Here is a 20,160-nt window from a genome sequence, read left to right on the forward strand (position 1 = left end):
GACCTTAATCATCCTGAGTGAGTTGTGAACTCCTACCTATGAGGTTAATTCTTTGATTTGTATGAGTGAGAGTGGTTAGATACGCTGACTCAAAAGCCTACCATTTTGAGAATTCATCTAATTCGGGAGCTGATAACACAGTTACACAAGAAGAAATTCACTCATTCCCTACTGTTTGGTAAGTAGATAAATTTCCCCCTTAAGGGCTAATTCCAGAGTTTAAACAATGTGGTGTCACACCCTCTCCTGGCTCGAGAAGGGTTTGGTTTTATAGTTGAACTATAACTAATTGTTCAATAGAGGGATCAGTGGTACTTAAAGAGTTAGATATAACTATAGGGGTAAAATGGTAATTTTGACCCAGTTGTACTTATAACAATTTGTGAAGATCAACACGCTATTGATTGGTTATATCCAATTGACACAGAAATATATTTATTGTACGAAGAGTGCACTATCAGTCTTTAATGGAGTGACAGACAATTAATTTAGGTTGATTAATTTAATTAAAGAGTTTAATTAAATTAATCAAATATCATTGAAGCTTCAATCTATAGGTCCATAAGGTCCCTTTGTTAGCTCAATAAGGATTAATGAGAAACAAATTAATTTTGAATTAATTTGAATTGTTTATATTAATCAAAAGGAATTAATTATATAAGATATAATGTATATAATGTATATGATATATTATAATATAAAAATTTAATGAGAGAAATAAATATTTGAATATGATTAAAATATTAATTATATGAATGTGATTCATATAAAAACTACAAATTAAAATTGTTGGGGTTGATGCTCTAAATCTCGTAGGGTCCTGTAGTTTGTAAACACCTATATGAACAAATACTTATGATGTAATAATATGAGATATTTTCTTAACTGTTGTCTATGAAATATGAGATATTTTAGTTGCATTAACCATAAACCAATCAACTAAGATCCCTGGTTATCATTGTAACTTAAGCATGTATGTGGAGACATACAAGTGGATCATGCCTTAAGTGATAACCTAAATGGTCTGTAGTATATGGATAAAGGAGGAAAACCTTATTTTGGTGACACTATGGATACGGCCCGCTTTGTAGATGTTACAAGTGTTGTAAAGTACTACATATGGTCTGATCCTGATCATTCATGTGAAGACATGCGAGCAGGGTATCCTATACAAAGGAGTTTGTATAAAATCGGACCACGAAATGTTTAGTCTTGTTATATAACGCCATTCATGATAGAGACTTTCATTTTACTAGGATGACCATAGGTAACATGACCTTAATCCTAAGTGAGTTAGGAACTCCTGCCTATGAGGGCAGTCCTTTAATTTGCATGGGTGCGAGTGGCCAGATTTCCGACTCAAACCTACCACTTTAGGTATTCGTCTGATTGGGGAGCTAGGAACTCAGCTACACAAGATGGAATTCACGCCTTCCCCGAAGCAGGGGTAAGTAGATAGATTGCTCCCTTAAGGGCTGATTCCAAGGCTTGAACGATGTGGCGTCAGGAATCAATGGTACTTAAGGGGTTAGATGTAACTACAGAGACAAAAAAGTAAATTGGCCCAACTGTACTTACAAGCGATCTGTGAAGGGTTATCGTACTGTTGATTAGTTATATCCAATGGACACAGAAATATATCTGTAGTGAGAAGAGTGCAGTTGTCGATCTTTAGTGGAGTGTCCGACAGTTAACGGATAGTGGATATCGTGAAAGAGTTTAGAAAGTTATTCACGTATCGTTGGAATTTCAAGCTACATGTTCATAAGATCCCCTTAGTAGCTCAATGAATTCAAGTTGAGAATCAGTTTTTAGGTTAGTTTAAAGTGTTCAAATTAACAAGAGAGAATTTGATAATATATGATATAATTAAATTGGTTCAATTATATGTGATATAATTGATTTGATGTATTAGATATATTAATTGGAGGATTTGATATAAATATGATTTATATTAAATAAAAGGAGAAACGAACTCTGATTTAAATATTACATATGATGAGATATTGAAACTATAGGTTATAAATATAATATGATAAGTTAGTTATTATATTTATTTATAATAAAAACCACTACAAGAATTTTGGGTTTTAATGTCGGTTGGAAAAAGTGAAACCGGATGTATAATGTCGGTTTTATTTTTTTAAAAAAAAACGGATCTTTAATGTCGGTTTTAAACTGGCATTGTAGGTAAACCTTTAATTTCGGTTTAAAACCGACATTAAAGATCCGCTATTCTTTTTTAAAACCCCCCCCCCCCCCCCCATTTTCTTTTTCCTTTCATTCCCAGACTTCCACTCACCCAACAACCCACGCGAAACCCTATTTTCCCCATCCCACCGCTCATCATTCCACCATCTCATCGACGGCCGACGCACGTGAGTGAGTACAGAGTCCGAGCGTGAGATTTAATCGCTGCTTTGCCATTAAAGAAGCTCCACTCCCTCGATTCCTCAAACAATAAAATCGGATCTACAGAGGGGAAAAAATATAGATATCATTATTCATTAATCCCCCTCCCTACTTCAATACAGATTAACAATTTCTTCATCTTTTTCATAAAAAAAGAACAGAAAAAGATAAACAAACCATTCCGAGCGTGTAACTCGCTTCCGAATTACCGGCGTCGACGCAGCATTTGAAAAATCGGTGAGCGGAATCGCACCAGTTTTTCGTTCTCACTGCAAACGCCTTCAGTCCGGCCTTAGACAAAACCAAAGGGTGAAGAACCAAGCAATTCAACCTCTTGCATCTGCAAAACCATCCGGAAAAAAACGAGAAATTTACAAACCAACAAAAAATAGAGGAAAAAAGAAAAAGAAAAGAAGCATGTAATTACGTCAAGAGAAGGTTGAGGAGGTCGGAAGGGGAGGAGGCGAGGTGGCAGAGGAGGTGTATAAGGAGATCGTCCGGCAAGACATCGAAGAGATCGGAATCTGCGACGAATTTACGAATGTTATCGGCCTCTTGGTGCAAATCATGTTGAAGAGTTTCGTGGTTACATGCGTTGAGAGTAGAGAATTTGGAGTGTGGTACGGCAGCGTGCGGCGGCGTGTTGGTGTCTCTCTGGTGTGGGAAATCGGAAATGGTAACCGTTCTGCTTTCTCTTTTTTAGAATTTATTTTAATTTTGTTTTCCTGTGCATTCAGTAAAGACGAATTCCAATGGGGCGGTTTTTATATATACACACATCCACCACTTTAATGGCGAAAGAGAGTTGCCACATCAAAATCAAATGTGGCAACTCTCTTTCGAACTTCTACTCTAAGTCTGGGAGTTTGGGATTTGTAATAAGAGCCTTCAAGAAAATTAAGAAAAAGAATGTGATTTCATGGACTTCAGTTGTATCTTCCTGTTGTGATAATGGTCAAACAGTTTGAAGTTTAAGTTTCTTCGCCGAGATGCTCTCGGATGGTGTGGAACCAAACAAGTACACTTTAACAAGTGTCTTGAGCACTTGTTGTATAATGTTGACATTAGGTTTAGGAGCACAGATTCATTCACTAAGCGTGGAACCTTCATTGAAGGTTAGAACTTTGTAACCATCATTCTCATATGTAGATTTGAACTTATTATATGGTTATCTATGTGTATATTCCTGAAATTCTTGTTGAATATTTAAATTTCAGTTCAATTTTTAAAATGTCCCAGAAATTCTAGAATAAATGTGAAAACGCTAGGTTAGCATATAGCTAAAAATCATTACAAGTATAAATTTATGATGAATTTGCTCTACTAGCGTTCTTTAACATCCGATTTAAATAGTTAGTATCTAGCTCTGTAACAAAATCAGTATTTCTATAACATTAGTGACATTTTTCATATTAAGATTCGATAAGCATCATTCTAATATTCGATTTAAATTATTTGATCATTCGATAAGCATCACTACAACAATTTTGCCTTGAATGTACCATTTATGCACATTCCCAATAAACACGATTAGTTGAATATGAATTCTGATAACATTTTCACTTTCAATCCTTTGTCTTAAACCTTTTTTGTTTATGTATTTTTTAGGTGTTTGGAAGGGGTGGGGAGGAGATGAATTTCTTGCAACAGCAAGGGATTAAGGTGAAAATTGTTCCTGGTAAGTGCATTTTTGAATGCTTGCAGTTTTAAGCACAGTTTCTAAGTGTTTTCGAGTGACTCTAATGATATGAAAATTCCTGTTTGAGAAGTTATAGTGTGCTTATTTCTCTTTGGGCCATATTGGATTAGAATGTAACATCTATTTATGACTCATGGATACTATTTATTTGTAGTTTAGATTTGATTCAAGGTGCTCGAGTTTGTAGGTCGCACTATGGTAGTTTGTGGGTTATTCATGCAATATGTTAGTTTTTGTGACAATTTTTTAGGTTTGAAGTATATTGTGAGCTAAATTTGCTTATTGATGTATGTGTTCTTGAATATTCTTTTTTTGGGAATTCTGATAGTTCTGTTGAGAACAAGTGGTTGTGAAATATTTTTGGGAGTGTATCGTTATGCTGCCGAAAATTTTCCGTCTTCTTCGTATCTCATATCTAGGTAACCAAGCTTCTCTTCTTCAAGATCTTGAAAAAGAAGATTCTCTCATTTATTCAACTATTGAGTTTTCTTGTTTTGCAGATGCAACAAAGGAGTAAATATTTTGTATCCAACCTTTTTATGCTTTTTCTTGGGGAACTTTAGATCCAACACATTCACTACAAGAATTTTGCCTTGAATGTATCATTTATGCCCATTCCCAATAAACACGGTTAGTTGAATATAAATTCTTATCACATTTTCACTTTCAATCCTTTGTCTTAAACCTTTTTTGTTTGTGATCCGTTAAACAATAGCGATCAGACAAAGATGCCTATAACCAGGCACTGCTGAAGCTAGGGGGTTGGTTCAAGAAGAATTATGAAGGGATCCATACTTACCAAGTGGAGAGAGACAGTAATCTCATAATATTTAAAAAATCATAATGTTTGTATTACTTTTAATTTGTGTTTTCAAGGCCTGAATTATTGTACAGCCTTTTAAATTATAATTTTATAGCAGAATTTGTGGATTAAATGTAATAGATTTACAATCCATACATGAATAATATGTCATAGCCACAACGTTCAATGATGATGTTTCATGTTATAGTTTTTGACCAAAAAAATGGATTTGACAACGGAATTTAGAAAAAATGGACAGATTCGGGCTTCAATGTCGGTTAATAATTAAAAAAAAAAAATAGAGGCTTTAAAGACCTTTAATGTTGATTGGAAATTTCACTGAAGGTCTTTAATGTCGATTGCAATCGAAATTAAAGACCTTTAATGTCGATTGCAACCGACATTGAAGGCTGTGTTATTGAAGCCCTTTAATGTCGGTTTAAAACCGACATGAAAGGAAACCGACATTAAAGAGCTTTAATAACACTATCATTAATGTCGGTTATCAACCGACATTAAAGCCCTCTAATGTCGGTTTAAAACCGACATTAAAGCCCGAATTTCTTCTAGTGAACAATTATGAGAATTTTTTTTAGTTGGTTATTTATTTTCTCTTTTAACCATACAAGGGGGAGGAAATTTTCAGTTTTTTAATAACTGAAGGATAAAATGAAAAGAGTTTTCATTTTATGAACGATTGCTTCATTTACTGAATTACTAATCATTTGCTCACGAGAGACTACACGATAGCCCTCACGAGAGACTAAACGATCGAGTGAGATTTGCTAGATGATCGGCTCTAAACGATTGAGCGAGAGACTAAACGATCGAGCGAGATTTGCTAGACGATCGGCTTTAAACAATTGAGCGAGAGACTAAACAATCGGCTAGACGATTACTCATGAGAGCGGGATATTACTAGACAATTGGCTAGACGATTCTCAAGAGAGCGAGAGATTACTAAATAATTCAAGTACTCTCAGTCTATGTAATAGACAAAACCTTTCTTCCACTTACTTGATCGTGTAGACGATTTGCTAGACGATAGGCTTTAAACAATTGAGCGATAGACTAAACAATCATCTAGATGATTGCTCACGAGAGCGAGATATTACTAGACGATTGGCTAGACGATTCTCACGAGAGCAAGAGATTACTAAACGATCAAGTACTCTCAGTCTATGCAATAGACAAAACCTTTCTCCCACTTACTTGATCGTGTAGTTCAATCATTTTCTTCCTCCTTCCCACACCTCTTGGATTCTCACTCCGAGAATACCAAGGTTACCGAGTGGTAGTGTCGAAGGGTTGCTATTCAAGGATCAGACTATTTGTGATTGTGATGACAGCGAGAGGCTGCTAGACGTAGCTCACGAGAGCAAGATATTGCCAGAAGATTCTCACGAGAGCGAGAGATTTCTAGAAGAAGAGTTCTTCAAGTGTACGTCTCTCAATTCTTTTTGTATTTGATTAAGAAAGCATGCTGTAATTTTCTTGAAGATGCATAACTATTCTATGTATTTGTGAATGCATTTATTCTTTCACAATGAGCTTGGAAAGATCTTGCTTCCGCTCACTAGTTCTCTTGAATAAGAGTTCCTTCAAAAATTAATATGAATATGATTCATATTAATACTATAGATTATATGAGAGAGTAATAAACTATAATATAAACTATAGGTTATATGTTATATTTGATATAACATATAATTGAATATTTATATATATGTATGCATTAAGTTAGTTATTATATATATTTAAAATTCAAAATTTTGAATTCTGTTTTTAAAATTAAAATAAAAAGGGAAGGGAGTAATGCACAATTTGTGGAAAGGAGAACTGCTCCTACTTCATCTGCTTCCTTCTTCCTCTCTGTGAGATCTGTAAAAATTCTCTTAGAATACTCTTCCTCTCTTCCACACCAAAATTAAGATATAGAAGCCCACACACTTTCTATTGATTCCCATCCTTGAGAATAACAAGGAAGAATTTGTGGTGGTGTTCTTTTTGGGAAAGTGTTGTTATTCGTGTTGTCGAGTTCAGGAGATCAAGAAGGTGAAGTTCATGTCGTGCTTTGAACGAGAGAGGAAGCGAGAAAACAGTGTACTTCAAGGATGAGTTGCTCTCGTTTTCCTTTTCCCTCTCTATTTTCATTGTATAAAATGCATGCTTAATTAGTTTCGTTTATCAAAGTTTCCATCCCTCTGTATTTCATGTTTGTAAAATGAAATCGGGACACAATGGTAGTCAATTGCTTCCACTTCGGGGTATTCCAAACCATACACAATGTACATTACTTTCAAATGCACAAGACCCATTGGGCATGCATCACTTTCATACACCCCATGCCTCTCTAAGTATGATGGAATGTACACCATTTTTATACACATAATTTTGTATACATCACTTTCGTATACACAAAATACGTTGGGCATGCAACACTTTTGTTGGTAATGTCAAAATATTTATGATACTTTTTTCTCTCTCCTCTCTGAAACTGTTGAGCTACTTGATTAGCCACAACCGTGCTAAAGCCAACTTCTGTCTTCATCATAGTTGTGGTAAAAGTTGCCCATATTTGTATTGCCAAATGGCTGCGGGGCCACTGGTGGGTCTAGAGGCTGACCTCCTACTGGCTCATTCAAGACATTTCTTGCATTCCTAGCACTGGAGGCTCTTGTGACACTCAAGGATCTCAGCCTCTAGCAGGCATACCTCATCTACCTATTCCTCTTTCTCCTTGTGTCTTGTCCTAACATCCACACATACAACTAGATTCTATTAGATTTCCCATGACTAATAAAATAACCTACTAAAGCACTAAGTCAAATGATCTTTCATACATTATATATTGTAAACATTTATCGAAGAAAATGTATTCACAACTAACACATGAAGTTTTTGCCTTAACTGCTTATCACACACCTTGGAACGCACCATTCTTATAGAGAAAGGCACATTCACATCTTCTTAACCCGAAATGGTAAATGGTTAGGGAGAGGAAAAGTTCCTTTTTTTAGGGTACCTCTGGGAACAGATCCAGTTGATGGAACGCGAGACATACGCAGTGGAATAAGGATCTAATTACACTCTAATTGCTTTTAAGTAAAAGGAAAATAGCATGTAAATATAGGAAAAAACAGTAAATTAAAAGGGATATAATACAACCTTTGTAGCTCCTGAAAAATGCTTTTTGTCATTGAATCTCGACCCGAACTCTTCCGGACCACCACTAGAGTTTACCCGCTATTCTCTGGACTCAGAACCGGGTTGTGGGACCCAGTGAATGAAGGAATGAAAAGGGGAAGAAGTGGTGGTTCAAAGTTAATGTGAGAAAAAAGAAATTTTTTGTGGGAATTTTCGAAACCAAAATTATAAAAATTCAGCTTGCTTAAAGGAGAAAAAAAAGAAGAAATTTGTTTTATAAAACTTCCTTTTTATAAAACAATTACGTGCATCTAATGCATGTAGAAACTTACCAAAAATCAACACCTCACAAAGCACTAAACCAAAGTGGGCTATGTGTCATTCTATAATATTTACACATAGTCCACTTAAGTTAGTGGGATTATCCAACAAAATGTTGGATAATTCCACTAACTCTAGTCAAGGGCAAAATAGTCTTTTTCCATTTGGTCAAAGTCAAACTTTGACTTTTAGCGAAAAAGTTAACCCTTTGACTTTTAGCGAAAAAAGTCAACCCTTTGACTTTTTACAGTTTTGCCCCTTTTGACTAATTTTGACCTCCCGAATATGAATCCGCATTCATATTTTCAAAATTCAAATCACATCTGAATATAGAGCGCCATACAAAAAACCGATAGCGATATCGCATATACTTGTCGGTTTTAATCCCTTTTCCTAATTTGAAAAATTCAAATTAATCAAACATATTGTTCTAAGTTTAATCCATATGAGCTAGCAGGGGGGCCTAATGGACCTACAGATCATGGGCTCCAACAATCTGAGATTAACCGGTAAAACTCTTTAACCTAAAGTCTCGTAGTTGCACTCCCCTCACAGTAGATATATTTCTGTCCATCTGATATAACCATAATCAGTAAGTCAATCTTTCACAGGTTTTTCATGGTCTTGGCTGGGTCAAAATATAATTTTACCCCTAAGAACACTTCTTGTTCCTTCAATCCCACTAAACCTCTAAAGAAAATTTGATTTGTGGTCCAACCAACAAATTCAGTTCCTCTCAGCTTAGTGAGAGCGTGGGGCCCCTTGTTCTTATTCCGAAGTCAGCACTTAAGGGAACAACCTATCTACTACCCTTAGAGACAGGTAAGAGTGAAGTCCGTCTTGCACCCTATGTCCCTATCTATTTTCCCGGTCTTACCCTTAAAATGGGAGGCTTATTGAGCCAGCGTTGTTGAGCTGCTCTCACCCATGCAGTGAAGGACCTCATACCGAGAGTTCCATCAGTAGGCTTAGATCGCTCCGATTTAAAGTGACCGAAACATAAACGATATACATTCCATACAAATAGTTATGCATATTAAACTCATAATCAGCATGCTCAAAATACAATAAAACACAAGGAAAGGGTTCATACCAGTTGAACACACACTACAAAAAATCTGACTTCTCCCGACGCCACATTTCGTCGGAAAAGTGTGGAAAATGCGTCGGAAGAGCCTCTCCCGACGAATAAAAGGTCATCGGAAGTTTGGTCAGGAGAAACCCATTGGGAGAGGATCTCCTGACACACTTTAAAATGGTGTCAGAAGTTATTCGGGGAACTCCTGATGCCCTATATGTGCGTCGAGAGTTCCCCAAATAACTCTCGATGCAATTTTAAAGTGCGTCGGAAGATCTCGAACTCCCAATGGTTGTTCTATGCATTCGGAGTTCCCAAACTCCCGACGGTTTTATTTAATACGTCGGGAGATACAAGAACTCCCGATGCAGTAATATATGTATGGGGAGTTCATTCATTAGTTGAAAATTTGATCTGAAAATTTAATCTGAAAACCTGTAAAACATTGCTTGTAGTCTGTTCAAATCACTTACACATATTGTCTTTGCACATAAGTCGTGAAAGAATGTACATAACTCAACAATAGCAGTGGATACGTTCTTCGGTAGGTATGCTCGAATACCAATAGGGAGTAGTCTGTGAAGCAACACATGACAGTCGTGTGTTTTCAGCCCCGATATTTTTCCATCATTGTCATTCATACATCGATACGAATCCATCAGGGAATTTCACTGATTTCAAATACTTACAAAATGAAATCCGTTCAGAATTTGTTAATGTGTATGCTGCGTGTGGTTTTACAAATCTATTATCGACTTGTATCAAATGTAGGTCCTTTCTTATCTTCAAATCTTGTAAGTCTAATCGAGCGTTCGTTGTATCTTTTGTCTTTCCTTTAATATTTAACAATGTACCCACCAAATTATCGCATATGTTTTTTTCAATATGCATTACATCCAATTTATGTCGTAATAATAGTCTAGGACCAATATGGAAGATGGAAAAAAATACTTTTCTTAGTCCAATTTAGAATTCGCTTTCTTTTTTTATCTTGCTTCGATGGATGTTTGCTAAGCACAGAAAAGTTTAGCGTATTTATTTGTTGTAAGATCTCTTCTCCATTCATAACGACTGGTGGAGGTCTACGTTCAACTTTTCCATCATGTTGTCTACTTCGACGCCAACTATGATTCTCTAGAAGATAACGTCGATGTCCCATAAATGATATTTTTCCTCTTATCCCGAAGGACGAGTTATCTTCTTTGCATATTGGACATGCTTGATAACCTTTCGCTTGGCTTCATAAAAGGAAGTAGGTATAGAGGTGCCAGCTGGAAATGCTGCTTTTAACAATTTCAGCAACATGTCAAATGATTTGTTACTCCAGCTGTTCAGAACTTTGATATGCAACAACTTCACTAAAAAGTTCAAGGACGAAAATTGCGAACAACCAGGGTATAATTCATTACATGTTTTGGTCATTAAATCCTCGAATAAGTTCGTGGTATCTCTTTCTTGACCATTAATGAACATTTCATTCTCAATCCTTTCTTCATTTGTATTTTCATTTTCAATTGGAACTTGTAAATCGTTTATAAGATTCAACATCTCATTTTCTTCGACAGCATTACTCTCCATACTATCTACTTCAACATCCTGTATTGAATGACTTGTATGACTTATAGATAAGTTTATTGGCTATCCATGATATACTCATTTATAATATGAGAGAGATATTCCATTTGTTAATAGATGTCATTCCACAATATCTATCTTTTCCCAAATTGAATTCATACAATTCTTGCATGGACATTTTATTCGTCCGGAATCATTAACATGAAACTTTGCCATATCTAAGAACTATGATACTCCTTCTCTATACTCCACTGGTAACTTATTCCTTAGTTTAATCCATTCTTTATTCATCCTTAAAAATAAATATTTTCTGACCAACTTGTAATCCAAAACAATAACCTAGATTAGAGGACAAAGTACAAAGTATTATTAAGCATTGAGTTCCATATTTTTCATTTTTTAAGGCAAAATAAACACATAGGTCCTTAGACCATTTAAATTGTCTAACAACTTTCAAATGTTTTATTTAGTACGTCTCCAAGCTTTCAATTTTGTGTCTAATATAGGCCTTTCATCTATTCAACATCTTCTAAAATTTAAAAGCCTATTGGACACAAAATTTAAAGTTCAATTTTCTATTAGACACAAAATTTAGTTTTATATCTAGTAGATTCTTTAAACTTTTTTAAAATATTATGTGTTAGGGACCTATTAAGTACCAAATTGGAGTTTTAAAGATTTATTTTATATTTTTTAGATTTATAGATTTATTAGACACAAACATATAAGCATAAAAAAGTTCATATACTAAAAATAGCACATAGCATCTATATACTAATTTTCATTCTCCTTTCAAGGAAAGTTCGAAATGTTAAATCATGCATGCTTAGGCTCCAAATAACCAACATCATATCATTTTTTAGACATAAAGATAGTATTATAATCAAGTTGAAACTTAAAAGAATGTAATAATGTTTATCTCTAATGAATTATGACATGTTCGTCATAAAATTACTCTATAGAATTTTAGAGAATTGTAAAACAAATATATTCTGCAAAATTGACGAGATCTTAACAAAAGCAAAGACAATATATACACACATTTGAATGGGCATGATTTTTACAAAAGGATGTGAAAAAATGATTTAAATAAATATACAAAATAAAATAAAATGAAAAGATTACCGGCGGCGGTAGTGGTTGAACGAGACGAGAAGACGATGGCGGCGGTGGGCAGTTGATTGCAGCTGCTGACCGAAGGGAGGAGCGGGTGCGAAGGGCGGCGGCAGCGAAAAAAATGGGGGGAATGGGAGAGGAGAGGAAGCGGCGAAAGGCGGCGTCGGCGGTTAAAAGATGGAAAAATGGGATGGAGGGGAGATAGTGGAGAAGAATGGAGAAAATGGGAGAAGGAGCAGCAGTGAGAGGAAAATGGGAGAAGGCGAGGCGGAAGAAAGGGGGAAGATAGGGAAGAAAGTGGGCGGCGACGATTAGGGTTAGGGTTTTCGAAAAGGGGGAAAAGAAAATGGGGAAGAAGGGGTCTGGTTTAAAACCAGACCCCTTTCTCGAAGCTGCCAGACGAGCGTCGGGAGAGCCGTCTCCCGACGGCTAACAAATGGCATCGAGAGTTCCCATGGGAACTCTCAACGCCTATTTTTAATCGTCAGGAGTTCCCGGGGAACTCCTGATGCTAGTTTTAGTCATCAGGAGTTCCCCGAAACCTCCTGACGGGCCTTTACGGCATCGGGAGACACAGTCTCTCCCGATGACCTAACTCCCAATGCTCTATTTAAGCGTCGGGAGGACTCATTTTTCTTGTAGTGACACTCTTCGAACGACTGAACCCAAAGAAGCAGAAAACCTTCTACCGATCTACCAGCACTCAACGAGTCTATCGACAGCTAATAACGGGCAGAAATGCACGTTATCATAGTGTTATTTCTTAAGCAATGCTGGCTTGCGCAGATAAAATATGTTAAATTGCATCCAAAAGCATTAAGTTTACAACATTGCGGTCGCATGCGTTCATCGCATAGAAACAGTTGAGTTTTGTATTTTTTATGCAAAATATGCGTTGACACAAGGCGGAAAGAGCGATCACAGGAAATCATTGGTCGAGTGCAACATTACCGCAAGGCTTTGCGGTGATTTGTGTTCGCAAACATCTGCTCAAGAAGGATCGCCGCATACAGTCAGCGCAACTTGGTGGGCTCATCTAGGTGAAAGGCATAATTAATCACGATGGGATAGAAAGCTGATGACGGTCGAATCTGAATTAAGCAGACAGCCGCTAACGATAACAAGTACATTCACCTTTTCGATGACAAATAATCAGCACATCAGTCAGGGAATTAAAGCCATCCCATCTATGCAATCATAAGAGAGAAGCCGCCTTCACCCCGAAGCTCCATAAATACTAGAGGCATCCTTCAGAAAAAGGGTTCCACTAGTTAACGAATTCACCGATTTAGGAGCTTTAGCCTTGTCCATAATTTTCTTTTATTTTTAAAGCAGAGCAAGGGAAGAGTAGAGACGTCGGAAGATCGCTCAGGGCAACTGGAGAGAGAACCTGGAGGCATAAAAGTAGAGAGCGAGCCGATTCTCACGAGAGCGAGATTATCTTTTGAACACGAGTAGAAAGACAGTGTAAAAGCCTAGGCAGCAAGAGATTACTACTAGGCTCTTTATTCTATTTTTGCATTGTTATTTTGTACTTCATCTTTATATTTATACAATGGAAGTTCTTATTCTACATCTATTCACTCTCTTAACACGCATGAGTAGCTAAACTTTTTGAATGGGTTGAGAAGAACTAAGTTAACATGACCCAGGATGTTCATTGCTTGTGATTATCTTGTGTTATGCTGTGCCTAATATCCCTTTAGAGCTACACGAGAGAGAGTCTAAAGAAAGAACCTAAGACTTGAGAGAGCTAGGTTAGAATCTAGACTCGAGAGAGCAAGATTAGAAATGCATAAACAAGAGATAGGGACTTAGAGATAAGCTTTGTTTGCCAACCTGCATCGCATGCATCCTAGAGATAGGAATGATATTATGTGGTCGCCTTATTTGTGTGTGTATCATTTTGTCATTGCATAAATAAGAATAGAGGCTTATGTGTAGGTCCTATAGACTTATCGCATATATCGCATGCGTTCTAGCCTTAGAAGCCGTGGCATTCGCATCGAGAGGTGGTTTACTGTTGTATGCATGTTGCATGATCGCATAGCATGAATGCATCCTAGGAAGTGTTAGCCGAAACTTTTCTCAACTTGTTCACCACATACTCATCGTATCTTCCATTTATCAACTCTTTTCGAACTCCACCACATTTGTTTATTTTCATTACCGTAACAAACAAAACCAATACTGATTTGAGTTACCGGTTACTGCAAACTTTTCCTAAAAATTATCACCGCAACCTGTTTTCCCAAGTCCCTGAGTTCGACCCTAAGAAACTCAGTGGGGTTTACACATGGATTCCACTGGGAAAACTTGAGTGCTCAACGCATTCCATCATCGAAATTCATCCATAATCCCACGTCATAAAATAATACATCAAGTTTTTTGCGCCATTGTCGGGGACTTCGGCAAAAAGTGTGCTAACGGTAATTTTTCTGATTTCTTTGCAGACTCTCAATCTTTGGCAAATTACGACCTGGAGATTGAGAGAACATTTCAACGCGGAATAAGAGACAACTGCCAACAAGAGAGAACACCAAGAATGGCGAAACAACTGGAAGCAAGGGCTGCAAACGCGAATAATATAATGGCCAACCCCATCCTTTTGACGAATGACCGCAATAGACCCATCTGGGACTATGCGTCGCCGAACCTCTATGATTTCTCCCTAGGAATCATGAGGCCGACGTTAGATTTATCGAGGTTTGAAATGAAGCCGGTAATGTTGCAGATGATCCAGGCTGCTGGGAAGTTTGGAAGGAGGCGTGGCGAAGACCCTCACGCCCACCTCCGGAGCTTCATAGAAATCATCAACACTTTTGTGTTCCCGAATATCTCCACCGAGGAAGTTCGACTCACTTTTTTCCCATTTTTCTTATGCGATCAAACAAGTAAATGGGCATATTCTCTTGAACCGAGGGAGAGAACTTCATGGGAACAGGTGGTGGAAAAGTTTATGAAGAAGTATTTTCCACTAACCAAGAATGCTAGGAGAAGGAAATTAATAACAAATTTTGAACACGAAGATGACGAATCGCTCAGTGATGCCTGGGCGAGGTTCAAGCGGATGGTAAGAAACTGTCCACATAATGGCTTACCATACTTCCTAGAAATGGAGATTTTTTACCAAGGACTGAATCCCTCTTCGCAGACCGCTGCCAATGCGGCAGCCGCTGGTGGTCTGCTAGACAAAACATATGAGGAGGCAAAGAGTATACTTGATCGCATTTTCAAAAACCACGAGGATTGGCGGGAAAGCGATCAAAGATTAAGAATTAAAGATAATGATGCAAACAACGGGGCCATCGCTTCCTTGCAAAATCAAATGACTGTAATGATGAGTTTGATACAAGGCATCGCAATTAATAACACGGGAGCGAAGAAAGGGCAGGTCAACGCAATTGCTTAAACAACCACAAGTTGTGTCATTTGCGGAGATGCTCACTCGATGGAAGAATGTCCAGCTAACTCGCAGTTAGTATGCTTCATAATTAATAATCCCTATTCCAATACATATAACCCTGGGTGGAGAAACCACCCAAATTTTGCAACAACAAAGCTTCCAACCAGTGGCGCAAAAAGGAGAGTCACCCATATTTTTCCCGCAAAACAACAATCTAACGCATAGTCAAGTTAGCAGCTCGCAAACACCGTAATCATCGTCCTTAGAGAGCTTTTCAAGCAACATCCATTCGAAATCTAGAAATTAAACTAGGACAAATTGCAGGCGAGCTAAAAAATAGACTGCAAGGAGCGTTTTTTAGCTTAACTGAGCTCCCTCGCAATGCTGGGGTACCGGGAAGGAACAATGCTTAGCAGTCTCCTTGTTAAGAGACAACATGATTGCGGAAGTAGGGGAGGAGCCCATCGCAAACAACTTGAATGTGGTGACAACCGAAGACCCGTTGACCTATAATTTGGAAAAGCCCAAGAAAATGAACCCCGAAATTGCGTCCACCCTCAAGCCTTCAGACCTTGAGTCAGAAGAAGGCCAACCACCAGGAGATCCGCAAAGATTGAAAGAGAAACAAAATGACGAAGACAAGATCGCAGTAGTGGCTGTAGTACAAAATGCTATGATCCCACAAAAAATGTGCAACCTAGGAATCTTAACGATACCATGCTTTATTGGAGGGGTCTACAGTAGCCAAGCACTATGTGACCTTGGGGCAAGTATAAACATAATGTCGCTATCAATCTTCAAATAATTGAATGCTGGCACACTCACGCCCACAAAGGAAACTCTCCTGCTCGCGGACAGATCTCAAATACACCCTGAAGAAGAATTGAAAAATGTCACAATCTTAATTGATAAATTCCTCTTGCCAATAGACTTCCTTATTTTGGATTACAAAGTAGACGAAGATGTGCCCATCATATTGGGACGACCTTTCCTTTTTACCGGTCGCGCTCAAATTGATGTGCGCAAAGGGGAGATCGTAATGAACATTTATAGGGAAAAGCTCCAGATTAAGGCAGTCAAGATCCCGGAGGACAAAGAAAAAAGGAAAAAGCCACCGTGGACGTGAAAAGACTAGCTTGGAATAAGCAGTCCCTCAGTTACTACATAACTCAACCTCATTAGGGACGCAAACCTTTTGAATATCCTTTCTCTACATCAATACTTCATGAACTTTCAGCATCTTAAGTTTGTCTATTATTGCATATCGATTTTTTTTTCTTTATATTCTATTATGAAAAAAATTGGACGCAATTTTTGTTTAATCTTATTTGACCCTTTCTCTATTTTTCTTGCAATAATTGAGGCATTGGATTGCAGAGGTGTTACACGAAGAAGCAACTTATCTTATTCAGTCACTGCAATCTAAAAAAGATAGATCTCCGCAAAGAAGGATGCATCAACACATAATGCGGGCGACAGCGCAAATTTAGGGATTGTATTCTTTTTTAACCTTATTTCAAATTTTGTGCCATCGCATCACATTTTAGTTTTAAAAGTTTTATCACCGCATCCTCTTTGATTACTGCAATCATTTAATATTGATAAATTTAGTGAGTCGCAGCATAAATTCTTTGCCAATTATGATTTCAATGATGAGACACATGCTTCTATTTTTTTCGTATATACTAAAGTCAACTTAATCTTAGAAAAGTCACCTCATGAAATATTTCTAGAAGTTAGAGGTCTGCTAGCTTTCTTTCAAACTCTCTTTACGAAGCTCTCCAAGAACATCGCATGACTTCTTTCAATCTTTTGGCAATGAGGAAATTGTCGCATTTTAAATTTAGGAGTGAGGTAATTTATTTTCGACCTTGCTATTAAAAAAAAAATAAAAAAAAATAAAAAAAAAAGAGGAAAATTTTGAATAACAACTCCACTGTCAATGCAATGGGGAAACCCATATTGACAAGAGTTAAGTTGTGAAGGGCACTTACCCGTAGTTGGATGTCCACATGGCACACGTGGAGGCAAGCCAAAACGAAAGTAAGTCGCCAGGATCAACGCATGAATAAATGACCACAACTCCGCTGCCAAGAAGGTATGAGTTTAGTCTAAGAAAGAGCACATTGTTCGTAGTTGGATATCCGCATGACACACGTGAGGGCAAGCCAAAACGAAGGCAAGGCATTTGGATCAGCGCAAGGTTAGAGAGAAAATATATATATATATATATATATATAATGTTAAGAAATATGCAAGGACAAAAATCATTTGACACCCCGGTGGAAAAGTTTTCTTTTTTAAATAAATCATGCGATGTCCCAAAATCGAGTAAAGTTCTTTTGAATGTTAAGCATGCAATCCCCAGGTCTTAGAAATATTTTAAGAAGAGACTTGAATAAGACTTAAGGAAATTTTGGTGTATAGGAGTTGAATGAAGTATCCTTGAGAAATCTAGGAAAAGAACATTGAGGTCGACTTGCTAAAGAAAATCTTTAGCTTATGCTTGAGGACAATCATTGTTTAAATTTGGGGGTGTGAAAACGGGCAGAAATGCACTTTATCGTAGTGCTAAGTTCTTAAACAATGCTAGTTTACACTGATTAAATATGTTAAATTGCATTCAAAAGAATTAAGTTTACAACATTGCGGTCGCATGCATTCATCGTATAGAAACAGTTGATTTTTGTTTTTTTATGCAGAATATGCGTTGACACAAGGCGGAAAGAGTGATCACGGGAAATCATTGGTCGAGCGCAACATTACTGCAAGGCTTTGCAGTGATTTGTGTTCGCAAACATCTACTCAAGAAGGATCGCCGCATAGAGTCAGCTCAACTTGGTGGGCGCATCTGGGTGAAAGGCATAATTAATCACGATGGGATAGAAAACTGATGACGGTCGAATCAGAATTAAGCAGACAGCCGCTAACGATAACAAGTACATTTAGCTTTTCGATGACAAATATTCGATGCATCAGTCAGGGAATTAAAGTCATCCCATCTATGCAATCATAAGAGAGAAACCGCCTTCACCTAGAAGCTCTATAAATACCAGAGGCATCCTTCAGAAAAAGGGTTCCACCAGTTAACGAATTCACCGATTTAGATGCTTTAGCCTTGTCCATAGTTTTCTTTTATTTTTAAGGCGGAGCAAGGGAAGAGTAGAGACGTCGGAAGATCACTCAGGGCAATTGGAGAGAGAACCCAGAGGCGTAAAAGTAGAGAGCGAGCCGATTCTCACGAGAGCGAGATTATCTTTTGAACACGAATAGAAAGACAGTGTAAAAGCCTAGGCAGCAAGAGATTGCTACCAGACTCTTTATTCTATTCTTGCATTGTTATTTTGTACTTCATCTTTATATTTATACAATGGAAGTTCTTATTCTACATCTGTTCACTCTTTTAACACGCATGAGTAGCTAAACTTGTCGAATTGGTTGAGAAAAACTAAGCTAACATGACCTAGGATGTTCATTGCTTGTGATTATCTTGTGTTATGTTGTGCCCAACATCCCTTTAGAGCTACTCGAGAGAGAGTCTAAAGAAAGAACCTAAGACTTGAGAGAGCTAGGTTAGAATATAGACTCGAGAGAGCAAGATTAGAAATTCATAAACAAGAGATAGGGACTTAGAGATAAGCTTTGTTTGCCAACCTGCATCGCATGCATCCTAGAGATAGGAATGATATTATGTGGTCGCCTTATTTGTATGTGTGTCATTTTATCATCGCATAAATAAGAATAGAGGCTTATGTGTAGGTCCTATAGACTTATTGCATATATCGCATGCGTTCTAGCCTTAGAAGTCGTGGCATTCGCACCGAGAGGTGGTTTACTGTTGTATGCATGTTGCATGATCGCATAGCATGAACGCATCCTAGGAAGTGTTAGCTGAAACTTTTCTCAACCCGTTCACCGCATACTCATCGTATCTTCCGTTTATCAACTCTTTTCGAACTCCCTGCATTTGTTTATTTTTATTACCACAACAAACAAAACAGACACTTATTTGAGTTACCGGTTACCACAAAGTTTTCCTAAAAATTACCACCGCAACCTATTTTTCCAAGTCCTTGAGTTTGACCCTGGACTTACCAGGAAACTCAGTGGGGTTTACACTTGGATTCCACTGAGAAAACTTGAGTGCTCAATGCATTCCATCATCGCAATTCATCCATAATTCCACGTCATAAAATAACGCATCAACTGCAACAGCACGAACCAATCGTACACGAACAATGCCGTGAGGATGACACCACCACAAGAGAAACCCGAGTATTCTCGGCGTCAAAAACCCAAAGAATGGGCTCTGGTAAGTTTGGTAGAGGACGGAGGAGAAGACGTCGTATAGACGATAAGCAAGTGGGAGATGAACTTTGCTACCGTATAGCGGATATGCTTATCGTATAGTAGAGCTACACGATCGTTTAGGAAAAACTAAATGACAGTTTATAAAAGATGAATACGATCGTTTAGAGAACGTATGAAATAGACGATCGTTTAGATGAACGAGCTTCTATCGTATAGGCTCTCGCGATCGCTCTTTCGCGGATTCTTTTTGGGCGCGGGCGATACAATGCACAAAAAAAAAATTCATCAAATGA

General features: G+C 37.5%; 1 long non-coding RNA gene and 1 other non-coding gene across 3 annotated transcripts; one reads left to right on the plus strand and one right to left on the minus strand.

The window, feature by feature from the left end:
* The first annotated feature begins 2,453 nt into the window (after positions 1–2,453).
* Positions 2,454–5,103, plus strand: LOC150034513 (uncharacterized). 2 transcript variants are annotated; one of them, XR_016531430.1, is made up of 5 exons: positions 2,867–3,088; positions 4,021–4,090; positions 4,440–4,530; positions 4,612–4,741; positions 4,827–5,103. It is a non-coding gene; the product is annotated as an uncharacterized LOC150034513 (long non-coding RNA). The 2 variants fall into 2 exon arrangements; XR_016531431.1 differs by lacking the exon at positions 4,440–4,530 and having other exon boundaries at positions 2,454–3,088.
* A 10,039-nt stretch (positions 5,104–15,142) lies between these two features.
* LOC120084355 (small nucleolar RNA R71) lies at positions 15,143–15,249 on the minus strand. The gene has a single exon (XR_005483714.1). It is a non-coding gene; the product is annotated as a small nucleolar RNA R71 (small nucleolar RNA).
* Positions 15,250–20,160: the final 4,911 nt, after the last annotated feature.

Source organism: Benincasa hispida, chromosome 8 (assembly GCF_027475165.1).
Source record: "Benincasa hispida cultivar pf3 chromosome 8, pf3_genome.v1.1, whole genome shotgun sequence".
In the NCBI taxonomy this organism is placed as follows: domain Eukaryota; kingdom Viridiplantae; phylum Streptophyta; class Magnoliopsida; order Cucurbitales; family Cucurbitaceae; genus Benincasa; species Benincasa hispida.